We start from the raw sequence: 19,253 nt of genomic DNA on the forward strand, positions 1-19,253 counted from the left end.
CTGTGAGCTGTGATGCCATGGCACTCTACCCAGGGGGACAGCTTGAGGCTCTGTCTCAAAAAAAAAAAAAAGACCGGGCAAACAGTAGCACTACTTGTAACAGCCCCATGTTGGAAACTGCCCAAATGCTTTACCGTAGAACAGATAAATAAATTATGGTATATTCACACAACAAAATAATTACAAAGGAGAGAAAATACAGAAACTAGGATTACACATAATAAGAATAAACATCAAAATCACAAAGGAGTGGGGGGTTGAGGGGAACCAGACATAAAAGAGCTTTCTTACTTTCTTACCCCCTTTGCATAGAGCTCCAAAACAGGCAACACTAATCTCTAGTGTTAGTTACTGGAGTACTAGACCCTTGGGGGAACAGTGACTGCAAGGGAGATTCTGGGGTACTAGTCATGCTGTTTCTCGATCTGGGTGCTGGTTACATAAGTGAGTTCCATCTGTGACAATTCATAGAGCCACTGAGCTGTCTGCTGATTGAGCTGTGTGTTTTCCCATACTCACATTATACTAAAAAGTTCAAAAGCACATAAACAAACATGTGGCCCTGCAGAGGTACAGAAACGTCTTCAACAATAATCTTACATTGGAATAAAGGTAAAACACGAAATCATCCACACACCAATTATAAATTCTTCTGAGTAAAAGCTGAAAGCAACATTTATAGTAGACAGTTCATCTGGTATTAGCTTTCCCAGTAGAGTCACTGGCGTATACTCTTTAAGAGTTCTGAGAAAGAGAAAGGAGTGTTTTCTTTGTCAGGGTGGAGGCATCTTCTCCATATTGGGCTCTTCCTAGGACAGAATGGACATGAGATGGAGGAGCAGACGGGGGCAAGCAAGGGAAGGTTGTCATGCCATGTCCTGCCACGTACTTGGGCAGATCTGAGTTCGAGGGTTTGGGGACCTCCAAGAAGGAATCTTTTCCTTAAAAATCCTCCCACTTTCTCTACCTTATTATATAAATTTTAGCATTAAAGATACTTCCTTTGAAATCAAAATTACCCTTCCTGAGAATCTCTTTTGCAACCACAAGTATCTCCAAGGAAGGAGAATAGACTAAGCTTCTGGTAGCCATTAACACTTTAGTATGATTTAAATTTGCCTATAACTTTTAAATTTTTAATTTAATTTCTTTTATAAAGGACAGATTCCCTGAAATTTTTAATTTAATTTCTTTTATAAAGGACAGATTCCCTGAGAGCAGAAAGGAAGGAGATGGTTACCAGCATGAGGAAGAAATATTCAGAAAAGGTGGTGGAGTAGGGGCAGGAGGGTGCTAAGAAGTATGAGAAAAACTCCTCTGATTTACAACTTTCAGTTTAAGGTTTCAGTCAAACTGCCCCAAACCTGAGGTCTCTGCCCAAGTTCACGCAAAGGGCATTGTGCTTGTTATCACAGGACATAAGGGCACTCTGGGCAAATCATCTATGCAATCAGACACAGAAAAGATAAGTAGTATGTTCAATTAAATTTGGCCTGAAGATGCCTCTGTACAGCAACCCAACTTACTGTGTAAACTCACTGAGAGCCTAATTTACTTCTGTATACTTCTGTAACAAATAGCTGAGTCTCAGCCAATCACAGCAGCCAAGCTTTAGTCACTTGCAGGCAGCCAACTGACCTGACCACACTGAAATAAGGCAAAAGGAGAACGGTAACCCCTCTGACTAAGGCTGTCTCTGTACCTCTCTTCTGTTTTCTGTACATTTTCTGCTACCATGTTGCAGGCAGAAGCCCTAAGGGCTGCTCAATTTGCATGTTGTTCTTTGCTCAAACTCCATTAAATTTGTCTTAAGTTTTTCTAACAACAAATACCAGCCAGCAGCCTAACTGTGGAGATCCAGGAATTCTTGGGGGTCTCAAACTTTAGAGACTGCTATCTTTGGAGTGTGTGCAACCCTTGTTGAGCACAGTTCTCTCTGGGAAGGGAGACGTGGGAAGAAGTTGCTGGCCACCCAAACCTCTTGTGTAGAAGGCCCTACCTTATTCCCAGCCGGTACCCCTGCATTCTTTTTATTTCTCCTTGCATTCTTCCACCAACCCCCACCCCTGTCAAAATAGGAAAGACTTCTACTTCATTCCAAAAGTATCTATTACACTCCCTACTATATCAAAAGAAACCATCAAAATCTAGCTTACGAAACGGAAGAAGAAAAAGATATAACAGTGCCTTACATTATTGTAGAGTTTTGTAAACTTCACTGTTTACCTCGTGAGGTTCCCAAACCATACTCACATTAGAATTCTCCAAGAGGCTGGAGGCTAGGGATGGGTGGCCTTTGAGGGCAGTGGGAGGGGCGGCAGAGAGGAGTCTCGGAACAGTATTGTAGGCTCAGGCAGAAGATGCCCAGGGTGGCTATACATTCCCTCACCTAGACATTCAGGGAGTGTCACAGTAGGAGCACATCTCCCCCAGGAATCAAGGTCTCCGGTGACATGGAAGGTAAATGGTAAGTGGGATGGGCTTTTAAATGTGCCTTGAGGCTCGGCGCCTATAGCTCAACCGGCTAAGGCGCCAGCCACGTACACCTAAGGTGGCGGGTTCGACTCCCCAGCCCGGACCCGCCAAACAACAATGACGGCTGCAACCAAAAAATAGCCAGGCGTTGTGGCGGGCGCCTGTGGTCCCAGCTACTTGGGAGGCGGAGGCAGGAGACTCGCTTGAGCCCAGGAGTTGGAGGTTGCTGTGAGCTGTAATGCCACGGCACTCTGCCCAGGGGGACAGCTTGAGGCTCTGTCTCAAAAAAAAAAAAAAAAAATGTGCCTTGAAAATCCACTGACACTCCTCCCATGAGAGGTAGGATCTATGTCAACTCCCTTGAAACTGGGCCCTGAGCTACTTGACCAATAGAATATAACAGAATGACACAGTGCCAGTTTCTGGACCCAGGCCTGAAGAAATGAGGAGCATTCATTTTTTGACTTTTGGGATGGCTGCTGTTGGAATGTAGCCACCACGCCATTAGGAAGCTCAAGCAGCCCCAAAGAGAGGCCTATGTGGGAAGGAGCTGACAGCCAGACCGACTGGCCAGCCATCTTGCCAAGTGGCCATCATGGAAGAGATCGTCTGCCTCAGTAAGGTGATGGTGCCACATGGAACAAGGACGAGCTATTTTTACCAACCCCTGCCAGAACTGCAGACTTTGAATGAAATAAGCGACTATTGTTTTAAGCCTCTGAGTTTTAGAGTGGTTCATTTACACAACAGGTAATATACACCAAATGCTCATTTCAAATGACCACAGCCTACCCCCACTGAAGTCAGCAACTCTGTCACAGCCATGCACCCTTCGAAGGACATTGGGATTGTTTCCCGTCAGGTTGACTATGGATAAAGTGGCTACAATCATTGCATAGAGGGTTTTCTATGGATTCTCTAGGGTAAATATCCCACCGTGGGGTTGTTGGGTTACATGCTAAGTGCAGGGGCTTCTGTTTATACCCTCAAGGTGGCCTGCCACTGTGACAGGCGTGTGGGAAGTGAGACTTCAGAAAGGCCAATGCACTAACCCCTCCTCTACCTGCTCGCTCAGGACATCAGCTCACAGTGGAACCACAAGCAGCAGTTTTTTATTTATTTTTATAAAAGACAATTGCTGAAAATCACCTGTGTTTTATGAGATTCCCCCCCCCTTTGGACCTTATTTATGCTACATCCTACTCCTGTATCTCTGCCCCTCCAAATCCCTGTGGTCACCCCACATTGACACTTCATGTAAACCAGGTTAATTATTTTATGTGTAAGGTGATTGTCAGATCAGCTTTGATTCTTTGATTCACATTTGTACAGGTGTGGTTTTGTTTTTTTTTTTATCTTTGTCTTCAGCAGACTTCCCTGTAACTATGTGTACAGTTGTCCTTAGCATCAAGGTACCAAGAAAAACCTTCCAAGAGATCTTCAAAGAGGAAAGAGAGGAAGTCTTTCTGCATTCCTGTGGTAAATTAGTGGGGAAATACGCAAAATACACATACAGTTCACTAGTGGAAATTGACAAGAGCAATCAGTAACTAGATGCTTTCTAGGGAGAAAAATCAGAGGAAGGTTCTGAGACCCAAACTGCAAGGACAGTAACCACACTGCAAGTGACCCAAAAGCAAAGATCATCTCTCCAATGGTGACATTTCAAAAAAAATCAATTCCTTCTATAAAAGTAGGGTTGCATCTTTGTACATGGTGGACCAGCTTCATGCAGGAGTCATCAGCTCCATAACAAAGGGAACTTACATTCCAAATTCATCCATCCATCCATTCATTCAACACAAGTTTATTAAGGTTGGCTTTGAGTCAAGCATTCAGTTAGGCAACACAAAACCTGGGAAGGCCAGGCCCTGCCGTCAAGATTACAGAAGAAAGACAACAAACAGGGAGAAACATGGTACAGTGCAGCTGGCTATTCTGGACGTCTGAACAGGGCATTCACAGATAATTGATTTTATGTAAAACACAGCAAACACATCACCATTGTCTTGGCTCCAGAAGAAGCTGATTAGCAATGGAGCACAACCTCCTGGGTCATGTTAGGTGTTTGAATGTTGAAATTATTATTTTAAAAGTATTGCCCATTTGTTTCTGAAATGCTTCCGAAGATACTTATGAAAGCTTGGAAAACCATTTCAAAAGGATCACCTTCTTAAAAGATTATTTTTTTAGCTGGAATTTATGAAACCCTCAGCTTAAAAAATTCATTTTTACTCTCAACTGGCATGCACGCATTTAAATAATGGTGGCAATAAATGTAGTTATATTTTCAAATACAAATTAGTTTCATTAAGAGTGAGCCCTCATTTACCACACTTGCTGCTAATCGGAGGCAGCCTGTAAAGCTAATTTTAACAAATACCAACAGCTCGTGACAAGCAACCAGAGGCAGGGCAATCATATGCAATGATGCTGGATCAGCTGGCAAGCTCATTTTTTATTTCTACACTCAAATTCCATATTTGAAGATTCAAGCGTGTTTATTACTTCAGTCATCCAAAGTAAAAACTGATCATCCAAATTAAGAAGTCTTTACGTGATAACTACATCACTAGCAATCCAGAAATACAAATGAAAACTTTAAATTTCAGTCAACTATTCAGATGGTATCAAAATCTGATATTCTGCAAATAATAAGAAACCCGAGGATAACTAAAATGTATCTATCGAAAGTGTCCCTGATCCAATGCCAAAAGTAAAGCTAAATCAATATTAATTAATATTATTGTACAGTACCACTTTTTTAAAGCACCTATGTGTCTATACGCATACACATTTTTAAAAAATTGGCAGGACACGGACCACCTGTTACCAGAACTTTCCTCTGGGTCATGAGACTATGGGTGACATTTCCAAGTTTTCTGTGTTGAACACGAATTATTTTCATAGTTAAAAACAATAAGGAGTGTCATAGCCAGTCTCCAAGATGGCCCTCCATGGTCACACTGGCCGTCACACCCGTGTGTGGTCCCTCTCCCACATTGAAAAGGACTGGCTTGTGTAGCAATAGGATATTGTGGAAATGAGGGAGTGTGATTTCCAAGGCTGAGTCTCAGGAGACTTTATGGGGTCTACTTTGCTCTCGCCAGCTGCCTTGTGTGAGGTCACTCTATCCACCCTATTGAAGTCTCCAGTGCAGGGAAGTGAGGCCTCCTCCTCCCCCCGCCTCACAGCCAGTGCCAGCCTGACACCCCCATTGAAGCAGATCCTTCAGCCCATCTGACATCTTGCCTGCAACCTCATGAGAGACCTTCAGGCAGAACCACCCTGCAAAGCCCCTGCTGGATTCCTGACTCACAGAAACCAGGTGAGATAACACAGTTATTGTAGTTTTAAGCCTCAGGGTATTGGAATAATTTGTCACACAACAAAAGATACCTAAAATAAGTTACAGGACAAAAGATACTTCATACAAGTGGGTTTCCATTATAAAAAGAAAACCCTAGCTACCCACCCCCATCTACCCGAGCCTCCATCTAGCTGGGGGTTTCATCCAGAGAACACTTCTGCTCTGCCCCTATGCCGGCAGCCACCCTCCCCTAAACACAGCTCCCTCTCAGGAATTGCTACTCAAATGTGAGCCTCAGACCAGCAGTTTCAGCAGCACCCAGGGGTTTATCAGAAATGCAGAATCCCAGGCACCACTCCAGACCTCCTCAATCGGAAGCCACATTTAAACAGCCAGTGAGTCATTGCAGTCTGACTCAGAGTAAAGGCTGAGAGCCCTGGGGCTATGGCAGTGGTACTCATTCCTGGTTGCACACTGGAAACATCTAGAAAGCTGCTAAAGGTCCTGATGGCCAGGCATCTGGGAAGTGGGGTCCAAGCACCATTATTTTTAAAAATCCCCCAGCTGACTCTAACATGCAGCCAGGGTTGAGAACCAAAGCTCTCGATGGAGCAAACCCAGTCTTTTCCCACTCCCAATCCTCTCCAATCCCACACAGCCAGGGTTCTTTCCTCATATCCAGGACTGACAACCACTGGCCAGAACTTAGCCCCCCAACCCCGGTTCCCTTGATTCCATACCCCCCAACCTCTTGACTCTCTTACTTCAGATGACCCCTATCCAGGCCTATCTGCTGCCCTCCCAAACACAGGCACACCCCTAAATTTCCATCCTCAGCACTCTTTCTGCCTCACTTTCCTAAAATTATTTTGATTATAAACAACTTCAAACATATGGAGAAGTACAGAAACTGAGACATCTACGTGCTCACCACCTGGACGGAACAAATGCTTTCAGTTTACTTTATTTGCGTCACGTTTTTTATTTATGCATTAGTGAGACTTCTTAGATGCCGCCCCACCCCCTTCCTTTTCTCCCTATCCATCCATCCCTGCATTTGCTATTTTATAATCTATATAAAACACCCCAAAGCACATATGGCAGAGTTCCTGAGACCCTCTCAGTTCATGAAGTCCTTAGTTTCTTGGGTTGTTTTTCATGCCACCCCCTAGTCTAAAAGAATACCTAACAGTTCCATTTACTAAGTAGTTAGATCCAAGCAACTGAATACTTACTGATAGCCTAACAATTTACTAGCCTTTTGGAAAAAACTGTACACTTAACCTGAAAATCTTTTTCTTTCATTCTTAACCAACCACAATTACGTACTAATGTGATGCCTCCATCTGTTGGGTACTGCACGACTTCTCAAGCCTGGGAACCACTCTGAATACCACCGCCCTCATTTCCTGTTCCACGATGATCTTCTTAGCAACCACCCAAGATCCAACTTCATAAAGTTATGATGTCATCAAAGGGAAGGAGGTGCTAAACCCAGTACTGTAAAGCACTCCAAGCTAGTAGTTAGTGTGGTATCTGACAGATGTCAGGCAATGCTACACCTCTCTCAAAAATATAAAATATCCCTTGGCCCCCTGTGAGTTACTGCAATGCACCAGGGTATCTAAGCACAGAATTTAGAAACCACCAATATGTGTGTAAACTCAAAAAAGTCACATACATGATATCGTGCCCCTTAGCATTCACACGCTCCCTCTTGCCCAGGCAGAATCTCTACAGTCTCTCTCCCCAGCCTGTCTTCTCTCCAGCTCCACGCAGTATCTCCAAGGACCTGTGTCAACATCCTCACCCAGAACTTTCCCAGCCCTTTCAGAAGAATATGCCTCAAAGAGAGCAAGACATGGGCCATTCCTCCCACATTTCTTGACTCTGGGTAGTGCCATAGCCCTGCTAACATTCAGGCTCTAAACCCTAGGTGTCAGCCAGCTCCTGACACCCCCTGCTCACCGGACCCTGGCCTGCCCAGCAGTGGTGGATGCTTTCCATTCCTCCACTTCATTCTCCAAGACACCTGCCATTTCAGGACAATCCGATGCCTTCCTTGAATCTGGTTTCCCTTCATCCATTTAATTCCTGTCGCAGGATTAACAATTCTACACGACATGCATGTCTCAAGACACATAATTGCATACGCTATCCAGCATGGACAATCTGAATCTCACCCCACCCTCGATCTCCACCTCAGTCTCACCCAATCCAATCTTCCCTCCTTTCCAGCTCTGCTCCCATTGTTTCCCTACACTGCTAACCCCAGAGACAGGCTAAGCCACTGTGATCTTTGGTGGACACTCAGAACTCTCAAAACACTATTCCTTAACCGGACCTCCACCTAGCATTCCATTCCCTTCCACCTTGACCCTCTGTATTAGTCAAGGTTCTCCAGAGAAACAGAACCAACCAGATGCGTACATATGTGTGTGTATATCTAGAGAGATGGAGAGTTAAACACGGAGAGACAAGGACAAATATTTATTACAGGGAATCGGTCATGCAGCTGTGGGGGCTAACAAGCTGGGGTGGGCCAGAAGACTGGAGACCCAGGGAAGAGCTGACATTGTGGTCTTGAGTCCAAAGGCAGTTTGGAGTGAGAATTCCTTCTTCCTTGGAGGATCTCAGAATTTCTTCTTAAGGCCTCCAACTGAAAGGATGAAACCTACTCACATTCTAGAGAAAAAATCTACTTTACTCAGATTCTGCTGATTTAATTGTGTTTGTTTGTTTGTTTGTTTGTTTTTTGAGACAGAGCCTCAAGCTGTCCCCCTGGGTAGAGTGCTGTGGCATCACAGCTCACAGCAACCTCCAACTCCTGGGCTCAAGCGAGTCTCCCGCCTCTGCCTCCCAAGTAGCTGGGACCACAGGCACCTGCCACAACGCCTGGCTATTTTTTGGTTGCAGCCATCATTGTTGTCTGGCAGGCCCGGGCTGGATTCAAACCCACCACCTTAGGTGTATGTGTCTAGTGCCTTAGCCATTTGAGCCACAGGCGCTGAGCCATTTATTTTTTTAGAGACAGAGTCTCACTCTATCGCCCTCAGTAGAGTGCCGTGGAGTCACGCAGTTCACAGCAACCTCCAACTCCTAGACTTAGGTGATTGTTTTGCCTCAGCCTCCCGAGTAGCTGGGACTACAGGCACCCGCCACAACACCTGGCAATTTGTTGCAGTTTGGCCAGGGCTGGGTATATGGGTCTGGCGCCCTACTCACTGAGCCACAGGTGCCACCCTGCTGATTTAATTGTTAACCACACCTAAACATTACCCCATAGGAACACCTAGAATGATGTTTAAGCAGAAACTAGGCACCAGGACCTAACTAAGCTGAGGCCTGAAATGAACGATGGCAAGCTCCTCTAGGGCTGGGCTCTAAGCATATGCATTGACCGCTTTCTATACAAAGGCCCCATTCTAAGAGCTGACCATACCAAAGCAAAATAAAAGAGATACACACAAAGAAGAACCACCCTGCCCTCAGGGACTTTACCTAAAGGAGCAAAGAAACAAACAACAGACAAATAAAAATGTTATACAAAATTTAATCTTTGAAGCATGTTAAATAGAGAAAAATAGCACAGGGGAGAAAGATAGCAATCACAGAAGAAAGAGGGACAATTTTTTTTTTTTTTTTTTTTTTGAGACAGAGCCTTAAGCTGTCATCCTGGGTAGAGTGCTGTTGCATCACAGCTCATGGCAACTCCCAACTCCTGGGCTCAAGCAATTCTCTTGCCTCAGCCTCCCAAGTAGCTGAGACTACAGGCGCCCTGCCACAATACCCTGCTAGTTTTGGTTGTAGCCGTCATTGTTGTTTGCCAGGCCAGGGCTGGATTTGAACCCGCCAGCTCAGGTGTATGTGGTTGGCACCTTAGCTGCTTGAGCCACAGGCACCAAGCCAAAAGAGGTACAATTTTTAAACACAGGATGATAGGGGAATGTCTCACCCAAAGGTGATGTATGAGCAAAATCGTGAGGAAGGTAACAGAGTGAGCCATAGGATATGGGGGAGGGTAGGCTGGGCAAGGCCAGGCAAAGCAAACAACCGGGGTAGGGGCACACCTGAAGGATAGCCAGACCTTGGCCACAGGGTCAGAGGGGCTGAAGAGGCACAGCCTGAGGACCCAGTGGGCCCCAGTCAGGACACCAGCTTTACCCTGACTGAGCTGGGAGCCCCTGTAGGGTTCTGAGCAGAGTGGAGACATGAATCACTCTGGCATGACCAACCGTGGGAGTGGGGAGTCCAGCTGACAGTGAGTGTGACAGACAGTGTGAGGAGTAGTCAAATTCAGGATGTGTTTTGAAAGTAGAAAACGGGATATATTGATGGTTTGGAAACAAGGGACGAGAAAAAGAGGGCGTCCGGGCTGCCTCTAGGCTTGGTCACCTTAGCCACTGGGAGGCTGGGGCAGCTATCTTCTGAGATGCGGTGAGAGAGGAGGCCAGGAGTCCATTATAGGGGTGTTGACTCCCTCCAAGTGGAGGTGTGTGGTGGGTAGCTGGATGTATCAGCCTGAGTTCAAGGCGGAGCTCTAGAGATTTAAATAAATCCTCACCTCCCACATGACAGAAAATTTCTCACAGGCAGTAAGTACATCTTCTTCATCCCCAGCAAGAGCTACCCCAAAGTCCTCCCCCAGAAGATGCACATTAAAACCTGCTCAGTCAACACCCTTCAGGAATAGGGAAGGCGCTTCCCTGGTAAAGAACGGAAGAGGGCCGTTGGAATATTCCCCTGTGGCTCTCAAGTTTATTTTCCTAACACTACAGCACAGGGGTTGGGTGAACAGGCTCTGGAACCAGATCATCTCAGTTCAAATCCTGGTGCCCCTATTCCTAGCTGTGAGACTCCAAGGCAGCCATTGGACCTCCATTTTCTCATCTGTAAGATGGGGACAGCTGGCTCGGCGCCTACAGCTCAACGGGCTAAGGCGCCAGCCACGTACACCTAAGGTGGCGGGTTCGAATCCCCAGCCCGGACCCGCCAAACAACAATGACGGCTGCAACCAAAAAATAGCCGGGCGTTGTGGTGGGCGCCTGTGGTCCCAGCTACTTGGGAGGCGGAGGCAGGAGACTCGCTTGAGCCCAGGAGTTGGAGGTTGCTGTGAGCTGTAATGCCACGGCACTCTGCCCAGGGGGACAGCTTGAGGCTCTGTCAAAAAAAAAAAAAAAAGATGGGGACAGCTGCAGCATCTGCTTGTAGGGCAAGTTAATATTTAGCAGGTTTAAAAGAACTCAGGTACAGAAGAGTATAAATGTTACCTATTTTAGAATGCTATGACTATTACTAGTAGCCATTTTAAAGATTCCTTTTGACCTGCTGTGGCCTATAGTCGTAATTATCCCACACTGACAAGGGTGTTTATAAAGTGTCACAGGTACTGGATTGTTCCCTCTTTAAATTGAAGAATTTAAATGAATAGTCTGATTTCTTTCTATACTGTATTTTAAAAATTTGCTAATACTTGATAGGGTCATGTTCTATTTAACTGAAGTCTGTGATTAACTAAATCTTTTCTTTTTCCTTTTTTCTTTTCCTGTTGCTAGAGCTAGAGTGGAGTGGCATCATCATAGCTCACTGCAACCTCAAACTCCTGGACTCAAGCGATCCTCCAGCCTCAGCCACCCTTATAACTGGGATTACAGATGTGCCATTGAGCCCAGCTAATTTTTTTTTTTTTTTTTTTAGAGATAGGGATCTCACTCTTACTCGGCTGGTCTCAAAGTCCTGCCATCTTGGCCTCCTCAAATGCTAGGATTACAAGTATGAGCCACCGCGCACAGCCAACCAACCTTTTCTTATCCAACTTTATGAATAAAAGCTACTACAATAGTTTCTCCAAATCTGAGGTAGTTGAGAGCTATTCCATACAACCTGAAAGATTCCTCAGGATAAAGGCAAAGGCTCATTCACACACATACACATACACACACAAGTTTGGAAGCTGATAATACTCTGTAAAGGATGAATTCTGACCCTCTGCCTATGGAACAACAAAATGACATTTCAGGCATAAAAGCCAAAGAAAGCTGTCAGCGAGTGCATCTGGCTTTCTGGCTGAAAGAGTGTGGAAACCTCCAATACAGGATTATAAAATTATAAAAGCGTAAGAATTGATCAGCACCAAACAAACTGAAGAGATTGCCACCTCTGGCTGGCCTCACTGCCCTATGACACCTGAGGATTGGCTCCCCCTTTCCCTTTGAACCTAATTCTGAATTAGTGTACACCCCAGAGGAGGGGAGACCTGGAGTACCATCCCTCCACTGTCCTGTGTAACTGGGACACTGAAGCCACCAGCCCTTACCATCATTCCTTATACCCCAGAGGCAGGTAAGACCCAGGAAAATCCCAAAGACAGGCTTCAAGTCCCCTAAATGGTGTCTCCTCCATCTCAGTCTTGGCAGGTAGCCATCACTACAGAATGTGACCTGATTTTCCAGCTCTTTGGTTCTGGCCCACTGAGTGTGATTTTTCTTCCTGAATTCAGCCCAGGTAGGGAGTAAGTCACACAAATGCATATCTAAAAACTGAACCGAATTCTTATTTGGAGAGCAGGGAATTAGCAGGGCTCAAGCAGTGGCTATCGCTCGCCTGCTATTCAGATCTTTTATGAGAAAGCATTTTGATAAAATATGCGATGATAATAATGAAAGCCCCTTTGAGGACCAAGGAGAAAGGGGAAACTCAAATTTATGTCAAAAACTGATGTGAATAGGAGGAAGGATCACACACACATATATAAACCTTTAAAAGGTAAACATAAAAGAAACGACTGGCTAAATTTATCTCTTTGTCAGTGAAAAATAGCCTGAGCCTTAGCCAAGTCTGTTACCAATTCTTAAACTGAAGGGAAAAAAGGAAAGGCGCACTACAGAGCAGCACTATCAAACAGAACAGTGAGCAGCGATGGGAAGGTTATCTGTGCGGTCCAACCCCGCAGCCACGGACCACACTGGCTCTGGCCACTTGACATGTGGCTAGAAAGACAGAGGAATCAAATTTTTAATTGTATTTCATTTGCATTTCAACGTAAATAGCCACATGTAGCTAGCGGTTCACTGTATTGGACAGCTCAGCTACAGACCCTCAAACCAAACAGCTGACAACATCTTTCTATTCCTTTAACAAAATCACAATCTAATCAACCAATAATATCACCAAAATTAGTACAGGTCCCTGGCCATGCCAAATTCAGAAAAGGAAGGAAGGAGGGAGGGAGGGAGGGAAGGAAAGAAGGAAGGAAGGAAGGAAGAAAGGAGGGAGGGAGGAAGGAAGGAAGGAAGGAAGATTATTCCAGTATGGCACATTTCCTGTAGTTTTGTTCTAACCATCTACTCCGCATTTCTGTTACACTATGGCTTCGTGTATTTGGAAATCTGTCCTTGTAGGTGGATTCTTCGTTTGCTGAACCAAAATGTCACAATCTCCCCCCTTAAGGTTCTCAGAAACATGAAAATGTGGACTCAGTAAGTTAATGTCACTAAGCTTCAATTTCCTTAAGAATAAAGTGCAAATAATGTTAATACTCCAAGATAATGCATATATAGTGCCTTGCAAAGAGTAAGCACTTAGCAAGTGGTAGCTGTAACTGTTAGTATTTTGTTAATAACAATATTAACATCTGTAATAAAATAGAACAGTTCTAATGCAATGAAAGTTTACAGTCAGCAAACATTTCCTAGGTCCAAATATACTTTGAATGTGTTTCCTAGGCTACGGTAAAGTGGCCTCCAGTAAAACATCTTGGGGCCTTGACATCTTGGTACCCCACTGTCAACCTCCAGAGAAACAAAAACCAAGATGGGTAGCATGAGTCACAAAAATCATTCAGCCAATGTTTACTATGCCCCTACCCAGTGGCAGCACCATACTAGGCTCTCAAAGATGAGGAGAACGGAACCCAAACACAGACCCCTATAAAGCATGGTCAGCAGTTGATGAGATGAGACACCCTGATGAGACACAAAAATGTCATGCTGGGGTCACACACAGGCAGAAAGGTACACTTCCTATTTCCAGGGTTAGCTAAGACCAAGTTCTACTCTTGGCTCCCCAGAGGTATTAGGTAACCTTTGTGGTATAGACCCATTTTCTCAGCCAGGACAGTAAGAGAGGTAGTGACAGGCCCTGTTTCTCACTAAAAGGCTAAAATCACTTTTACAGGAGACCCTTCTTTGAGTCTTCCAAAAGCCAAATTGACTGGCCTCTCAGACCAAACACAACCCATTTCAACAGCCAGCTGCCCAAGCCAGTGAAATCCAAGGGGAATCTCCACCAAGTTCACATCTACCACATCAATGTGCCAAAAATCCCCCAGGAGTTTCTAAGCAGAAGTTTAGTGGAATTCTGTGTGGCTTGGGGTCATTTTTCTTTTTATAGAAGGCATTCAATCTTCTTTCATAACTGAGGGTACATTCCCCTATGGAATTCCTTTTTCTAAAGATATCTAAAAATAAAATATTCATCTAATAGCCTACAATAATTTAAGTTAAAACCCGTTTACTGGCAGAGTGGGGGATTTCTTACATCCCCTGCACCTATGAAAACAACGTGCTCCAGACTCTCTCAGTTGGTCCCAATTTCTGGGTCTCTCTGGCCCCAGAAGAACACTAGTTAAATCATACTCGGGACTTTAAGATAGGAAAGGTAGCGTTGTCTCTGGAATCTCTTACTTGTATCCTTCACTGGTGGGAGTGTAAAATGGCATAACCACTTTGGGAAAAGGTCTGGCAGTCTTCTCATCAGGTTCTTATAAACCACCTCTATGACCCAGCAACTCACAGCTAGTATTTACCCACGAGAAATGAGAACACATGTCCCTGGGAAAACTTATACACAAATATTCACAGTAGCTTTGTTCATAAACAAACAAACAAAAAAAAATAGCCCATGTGTCCATCAGTAAAAAAAATCTAAACAAACTATGAAATAGACATATCCAGGAATATGACTCAGCAATAAAAAAGAACTCACTGATAAAACATAGATGAATCTCAAAAACATGGTGAGTAAAAAAAGCTTTACACAATACTGTTGAATTCCATTTACATTAAGTTCAAGGACAGGCTAAACTAATCTATGATGAGCAACAGGGCAGTGGTTACCACTAAGAGGTGGGGGGCAGAAATTCACTGAGAATGCAGATGAAAGGAACTTTCTGGGGTGTAGTAATGTTCTCTGTCTTGATAGGGAGTAGGGTTACACAGGTGCACGCATCTGTCAAGACATTATTCAAACAGTACTTTCTAGATTTATGCATTTCACTGTGTATATAAATTTTACCTTAAGAAAGCCATGAACATATATTGGACTCTAAATAATAAAATACGTGCTGAAATATTTAGGAGCAACTTGTACCAATGCCCATAATTTACTTTAAAATGCATGAACCAACTGTCTGGACTGAGGGATGGAGGATAGAGGAATGGATGGGTGGACAGATGTGTAATAAAGCCCAAAAAAGGCAACGTTAATTACAGACTCTAGGTGTGTGTATTTAGGTGGTCACTGTTTTTCCAACTTTTCTGCTTTAAAAAGTGGGTTGGAAAGGGTAGAGTCGCAGTGCCCCCTCCTCAATCAACCAAGTTAGAAATTTAGTTATAAGGTACCCATAACCACCAAGCCATGGGACCATATAGTTTCAATTCTGCTGAAAAGTGAAGACTAGAAGAACACAAGCAGCTTTACAGGAACTCACATCACTCATGCCAAAGATTTTCTGCCTGTTTCCCTACAGACAAAGCAATTATGTGAATGTAAGCCAAAAATTCCTGCTCAAGAGGGAGAAAAAGAACACACTGACTTGTATTCCCAATTTATTCCCTTTCAATTCCTGCACCAAATCTATTAGCTAACTGCACAGCCTTCCACTTCCATTTGCCTCCAGTCCATGCAGCCAAAAAACAAACAAAGAAAAACCAATCCAGTGACATACAAATGCAGCCAGATGATGACGTCCCAGCTCTTGGGCTTGAATTACTCAGGCGGGCCAGAAACCCCACTGAAGGCAAAGAGGATGCAGCACTCAGTCTGAGGTTAAAGTGATTTCACTGAGGTTAGCACACATGCACCAAACAGCCCCAAACAGCTTGATGCTTAACCCTTCTGTGGGGTTTGGTGACATCTAGGTCATCAGAACTTCTTTGGAATTCAGCTGTTCAGAGATACAAATTGGGAATCCTGGCAGCCGGTGGCACGTGGAGAGCATAGTGGCCCTACCCGCAGGCCCAGAGGTCGCTCACATTACACCCGGTTTCCTTCCTGGCAAGGCCTTACTTATCCTGAGATGACACACGATGGCAGGGGTTGGAAGACGCCTAGTATGATTGAGCGTCCAGCATCTGAAAACAGCTGGGCCGACTGCAAGAGGGGCTGTTGCTGGAAACCGGGCAGCCACTCACAAATAGAGATTTATGCCAGACTTAAAATATGTATATATATATATATATATATACACACACACACACACACACACACACTTTTTGTTTGTTTTAAAGCCCCCAAAGAAACTCGCTGACACACTCCGGTGTCCCTGGGGACTACCCACAACCATACGGGGCAGCTGAGGGCAAGCAACGGGGGCAGCAGGGAGCGCGCCTGGGTCTAGAACCTTGGCCTCCACGCGATTCTAGCTGCCAAAGACAGCGACACCCGAGGTGAAGGGCACCAGACTTGGCCCAAGACAGCGTGCGTGCGCAAGGCCACAACGCGGCTTCCTGAAATACACACCAGCTCCTCCCCGCCCAGACCCGTACCCATCGCGGTCTCCCCCAGCCCAAGAAAATGGATTAGGACAAGGAAAGAAAATCCCATACAGAAGAGGAGGTCCCCGTTTTCAGTGCTCTCCGCGCCCCAGTCTCCATGCCTCCGGTAGCTGCCGTGCTTTCCCTCAGCGCGGCATGTTTGCTCCCACCTACCCAGCACCTTTGCCCCCAGAGCAAACCTACCTTCCAGGGCACAGGCCAAGGGGGCAGCCGCGCGCACCCCTGAAACCTGGATTCTGTGGCCAGCTACTGCCTGATCTTTGTGAGGACCCCAGGCATAAGTGTGTTCTGGACCCACCTGTAGCCTCAAACATCCCACTCCACGTCCTTCCTAGGCACCCCTGAGCCTGTAGAACCCACAACTACCAACAGGCTACTCTGGACTGCCTCTCCCTACAACGCGCCAGAGAATACTCTCCCCTGCCCACCCCACCCCCCAAAAAAGTTGGCCCGAGACTCTGGAGTGCCATCCATCGGCCCCTGTCCCCTGCTACCCGGGCCAGGGGGTGCTCTTCTGAAACCTCCGGAGCCTCGGCTCAGAGCAACCTGCAGAGAGGCGCCACGAGGAGCTATCCCTGCCCTGGGGGACACGGTCTGCGAGGCTAAATGAAGAGGCCTGTACCCGCCGACACCCCAAACTCTGTCACGCCTCTACCTACCGTTTGGGACAGGCGGAGAAGGCGGCGCGGGTTCCCTGAAACAGCGTGTTCTGTCCCGGGAGGAAAGTTTGTGCCATACAGAGGAGGCGGTGCGAGGAGAACGTGGGCGCCAATGGGTGGGGGTTGGGGCAGCGGCGGCGCAGCAGCCCGGGTGTCTGTCTCTCCGGCGATCGGTGCCTCTGTCCCTCCACGGAGCTCGCGGCAGCAGCGCTCTCTCTCTCGCTGCGCCCTGCGCCCGGCGCGCTCCGGCTCCAGCCCCGACGCGCCCCCGCCGCCGCCGCCGCGCGTCCGCCGGCTACACTTCCTCTTCCTCTGAACTCATGTGCAAAATATGCTACGCTGCATCTTCAGGGGAAGCCGAGCGGCCCCTGACAGCCGCCACGGGAGCTGTGGGCCCGCCCAGCGCCCCCTCCACGCCCCTCTGAGTTCCGCGCGGTCACTTCCACGCGGCCACGCCGCGAGCGACCCTCTCAGCGAGCGACGCAGGGATCTGAGGCTTACCTCCCTCCCTCTTGACTCCTCCAAAATACAGTTGTGTGCTGTCAGGACAGAGCGTGGGAGAATGGGATCCCCTAGATTTTGAGCCCAGGTGCTGGAAGAACGAATGCCACCAAAGTGCTGACGGCTGGGGGTGGGTAGGGGGGAGACCTAAGAGAGACATTTCCTCAGACCCCATTCCACAGGTGGAAGCGTCCCCAGACATCTCGGGTGCTGCTGAAGTTAGTTCCTGGGAGTTAGTGTATTAAGAGGAGAATAATGCCATTGTCCCCTTTGCACACCACAATTCACCTACTGCAAGTGTCCAGAGATTTGAGAAGATCTGGAAAATCATCTTGCCTGGCAACTCGAGGTGCCCAAGGAAAAATTATATAAATAAAGCCCAGGAACAGAGCAGCTTTGTTAAAGTGAAGACATGAGTCAATGAGCCCGTTATAAAAGATTTTGTTCCTGAAACTCTTTTCAACAAAGCAAAATTACAGTTGCAGGGGTTAAGATCAGAAACTCTAAAGCCAATGATCAGAGTTGGCTTCTGTACTTACTGGCTGTGTGACTTTGGGTAAGTGACTTAACTGTTCTGGGTCTGGTCATTTGTTATATAGCACAACTTCATGGGTTATTACAAGTAAAATGTTTAGGAAGCACTCTATAACTTAGCTATTATCCTTGTTATTACCATTACTACAAGGCAGCTAGAACTAGGAGGCTGAAATAATCTAGTTAATTATCTCCATTTTCTGGTTGGGCAAAGAAGGGTCCTTAGGCACTGGGGCCCACTGGGTGGAAGGCCGGTTTTAATGAGGTCCTTGTGGTACTAATAACAGTCCCCCAGGGAGTAAGGAAGCACTCTTTTGTTTTCAGGGACTGTTCTTGTTGCCACAGTTTCTCAGAGATTTTCTTCCTTGTTTTCTTTTTGGTAGCAATCCGGGTTCTGTTTTCCTCCTCCATCCCCCACCACTGTTTTGCTTTTGGCTTTGGTTTTTCTCTCCTTTCCCTTTCCACCCCACCTCTTCCTACTTCCAGGCATCACTCACCACCACCTCCTGATGTCCCCATTCCCCCCACACACTTGAGCTTGTCCTCTGGGAGAAACGAACAAAGTCAGGTAATGGCCCAGTCCAGATTCTACCAATAATGTGTGGGGACAAGTGTCCAGTGGTGCCAATAGTTGTGACTTCCCATTATGAAGCCAAAGGGAGGGAGCTTTATGATATGTATCTGCCTGAGGCCTTGAGTGGCACAAGTCAGGGCCCATCTGAAATCTTTCTGATCTTTCATGACTATTAGAGTGGAGAAAAAAAAAACTCTCATAATACTACATGGTTTATATATCTCACATTTCTTTTAAATAAAAGAACATTTATAGGTGTTAACCAGTAGATCACATGTAAACGCAGATATTTAAAAGAAGGTAAAAGGGAAGAGGGGGGAAGTACAGCATAATGTGGGTGTGGGGGAGCAGGTGGTTGATTTCCTTTAAGCGAATCATTTTCATTCTATAAAACTCTGGTGCACAGTTGGATTGTGGTAGTATT

At 45.9% G+C, this 19,253-nt stretch overlaps 1 protein-coding gene across 1 annotated transcript in view; it reads right to left on the minus strand.

Annotated features, from left to right (window-relative positions):
* The window catches only part of RFTN1 (raftlin, lipid raft linker 1), a 205,397-nt gene extending 187,844 nt beyond the window's left edge, over window positions 1–17,553 (minus strand). The window contains exon 1 of the mRNA XM_012806319.2: window positions 17,221–17,553. The gene's annotated coding sequence lies outside the window, so the exon portion shown is untranslated. The remainder of the gene's footprint in view (window positions 1–17,220) is intronic.
* Window positions 17,554–19,253: the final 1,700 nt, after the last annotated feature.

Source organism: Otolemur garnettii, unplaced genomic scaffold (genome assembly GCF_000181295.1).
Source record: "Otolemur garnettii isolate 467f Iridium unplaced genomic scaffold, OtoGar3 scaffold00002, whole genome shotgun sequence".
NCBI lineage: Eukaryota > Metazoa > Chordata > Mammalia > Primates > Galagidae > Otolemur > Otolemur garnettii.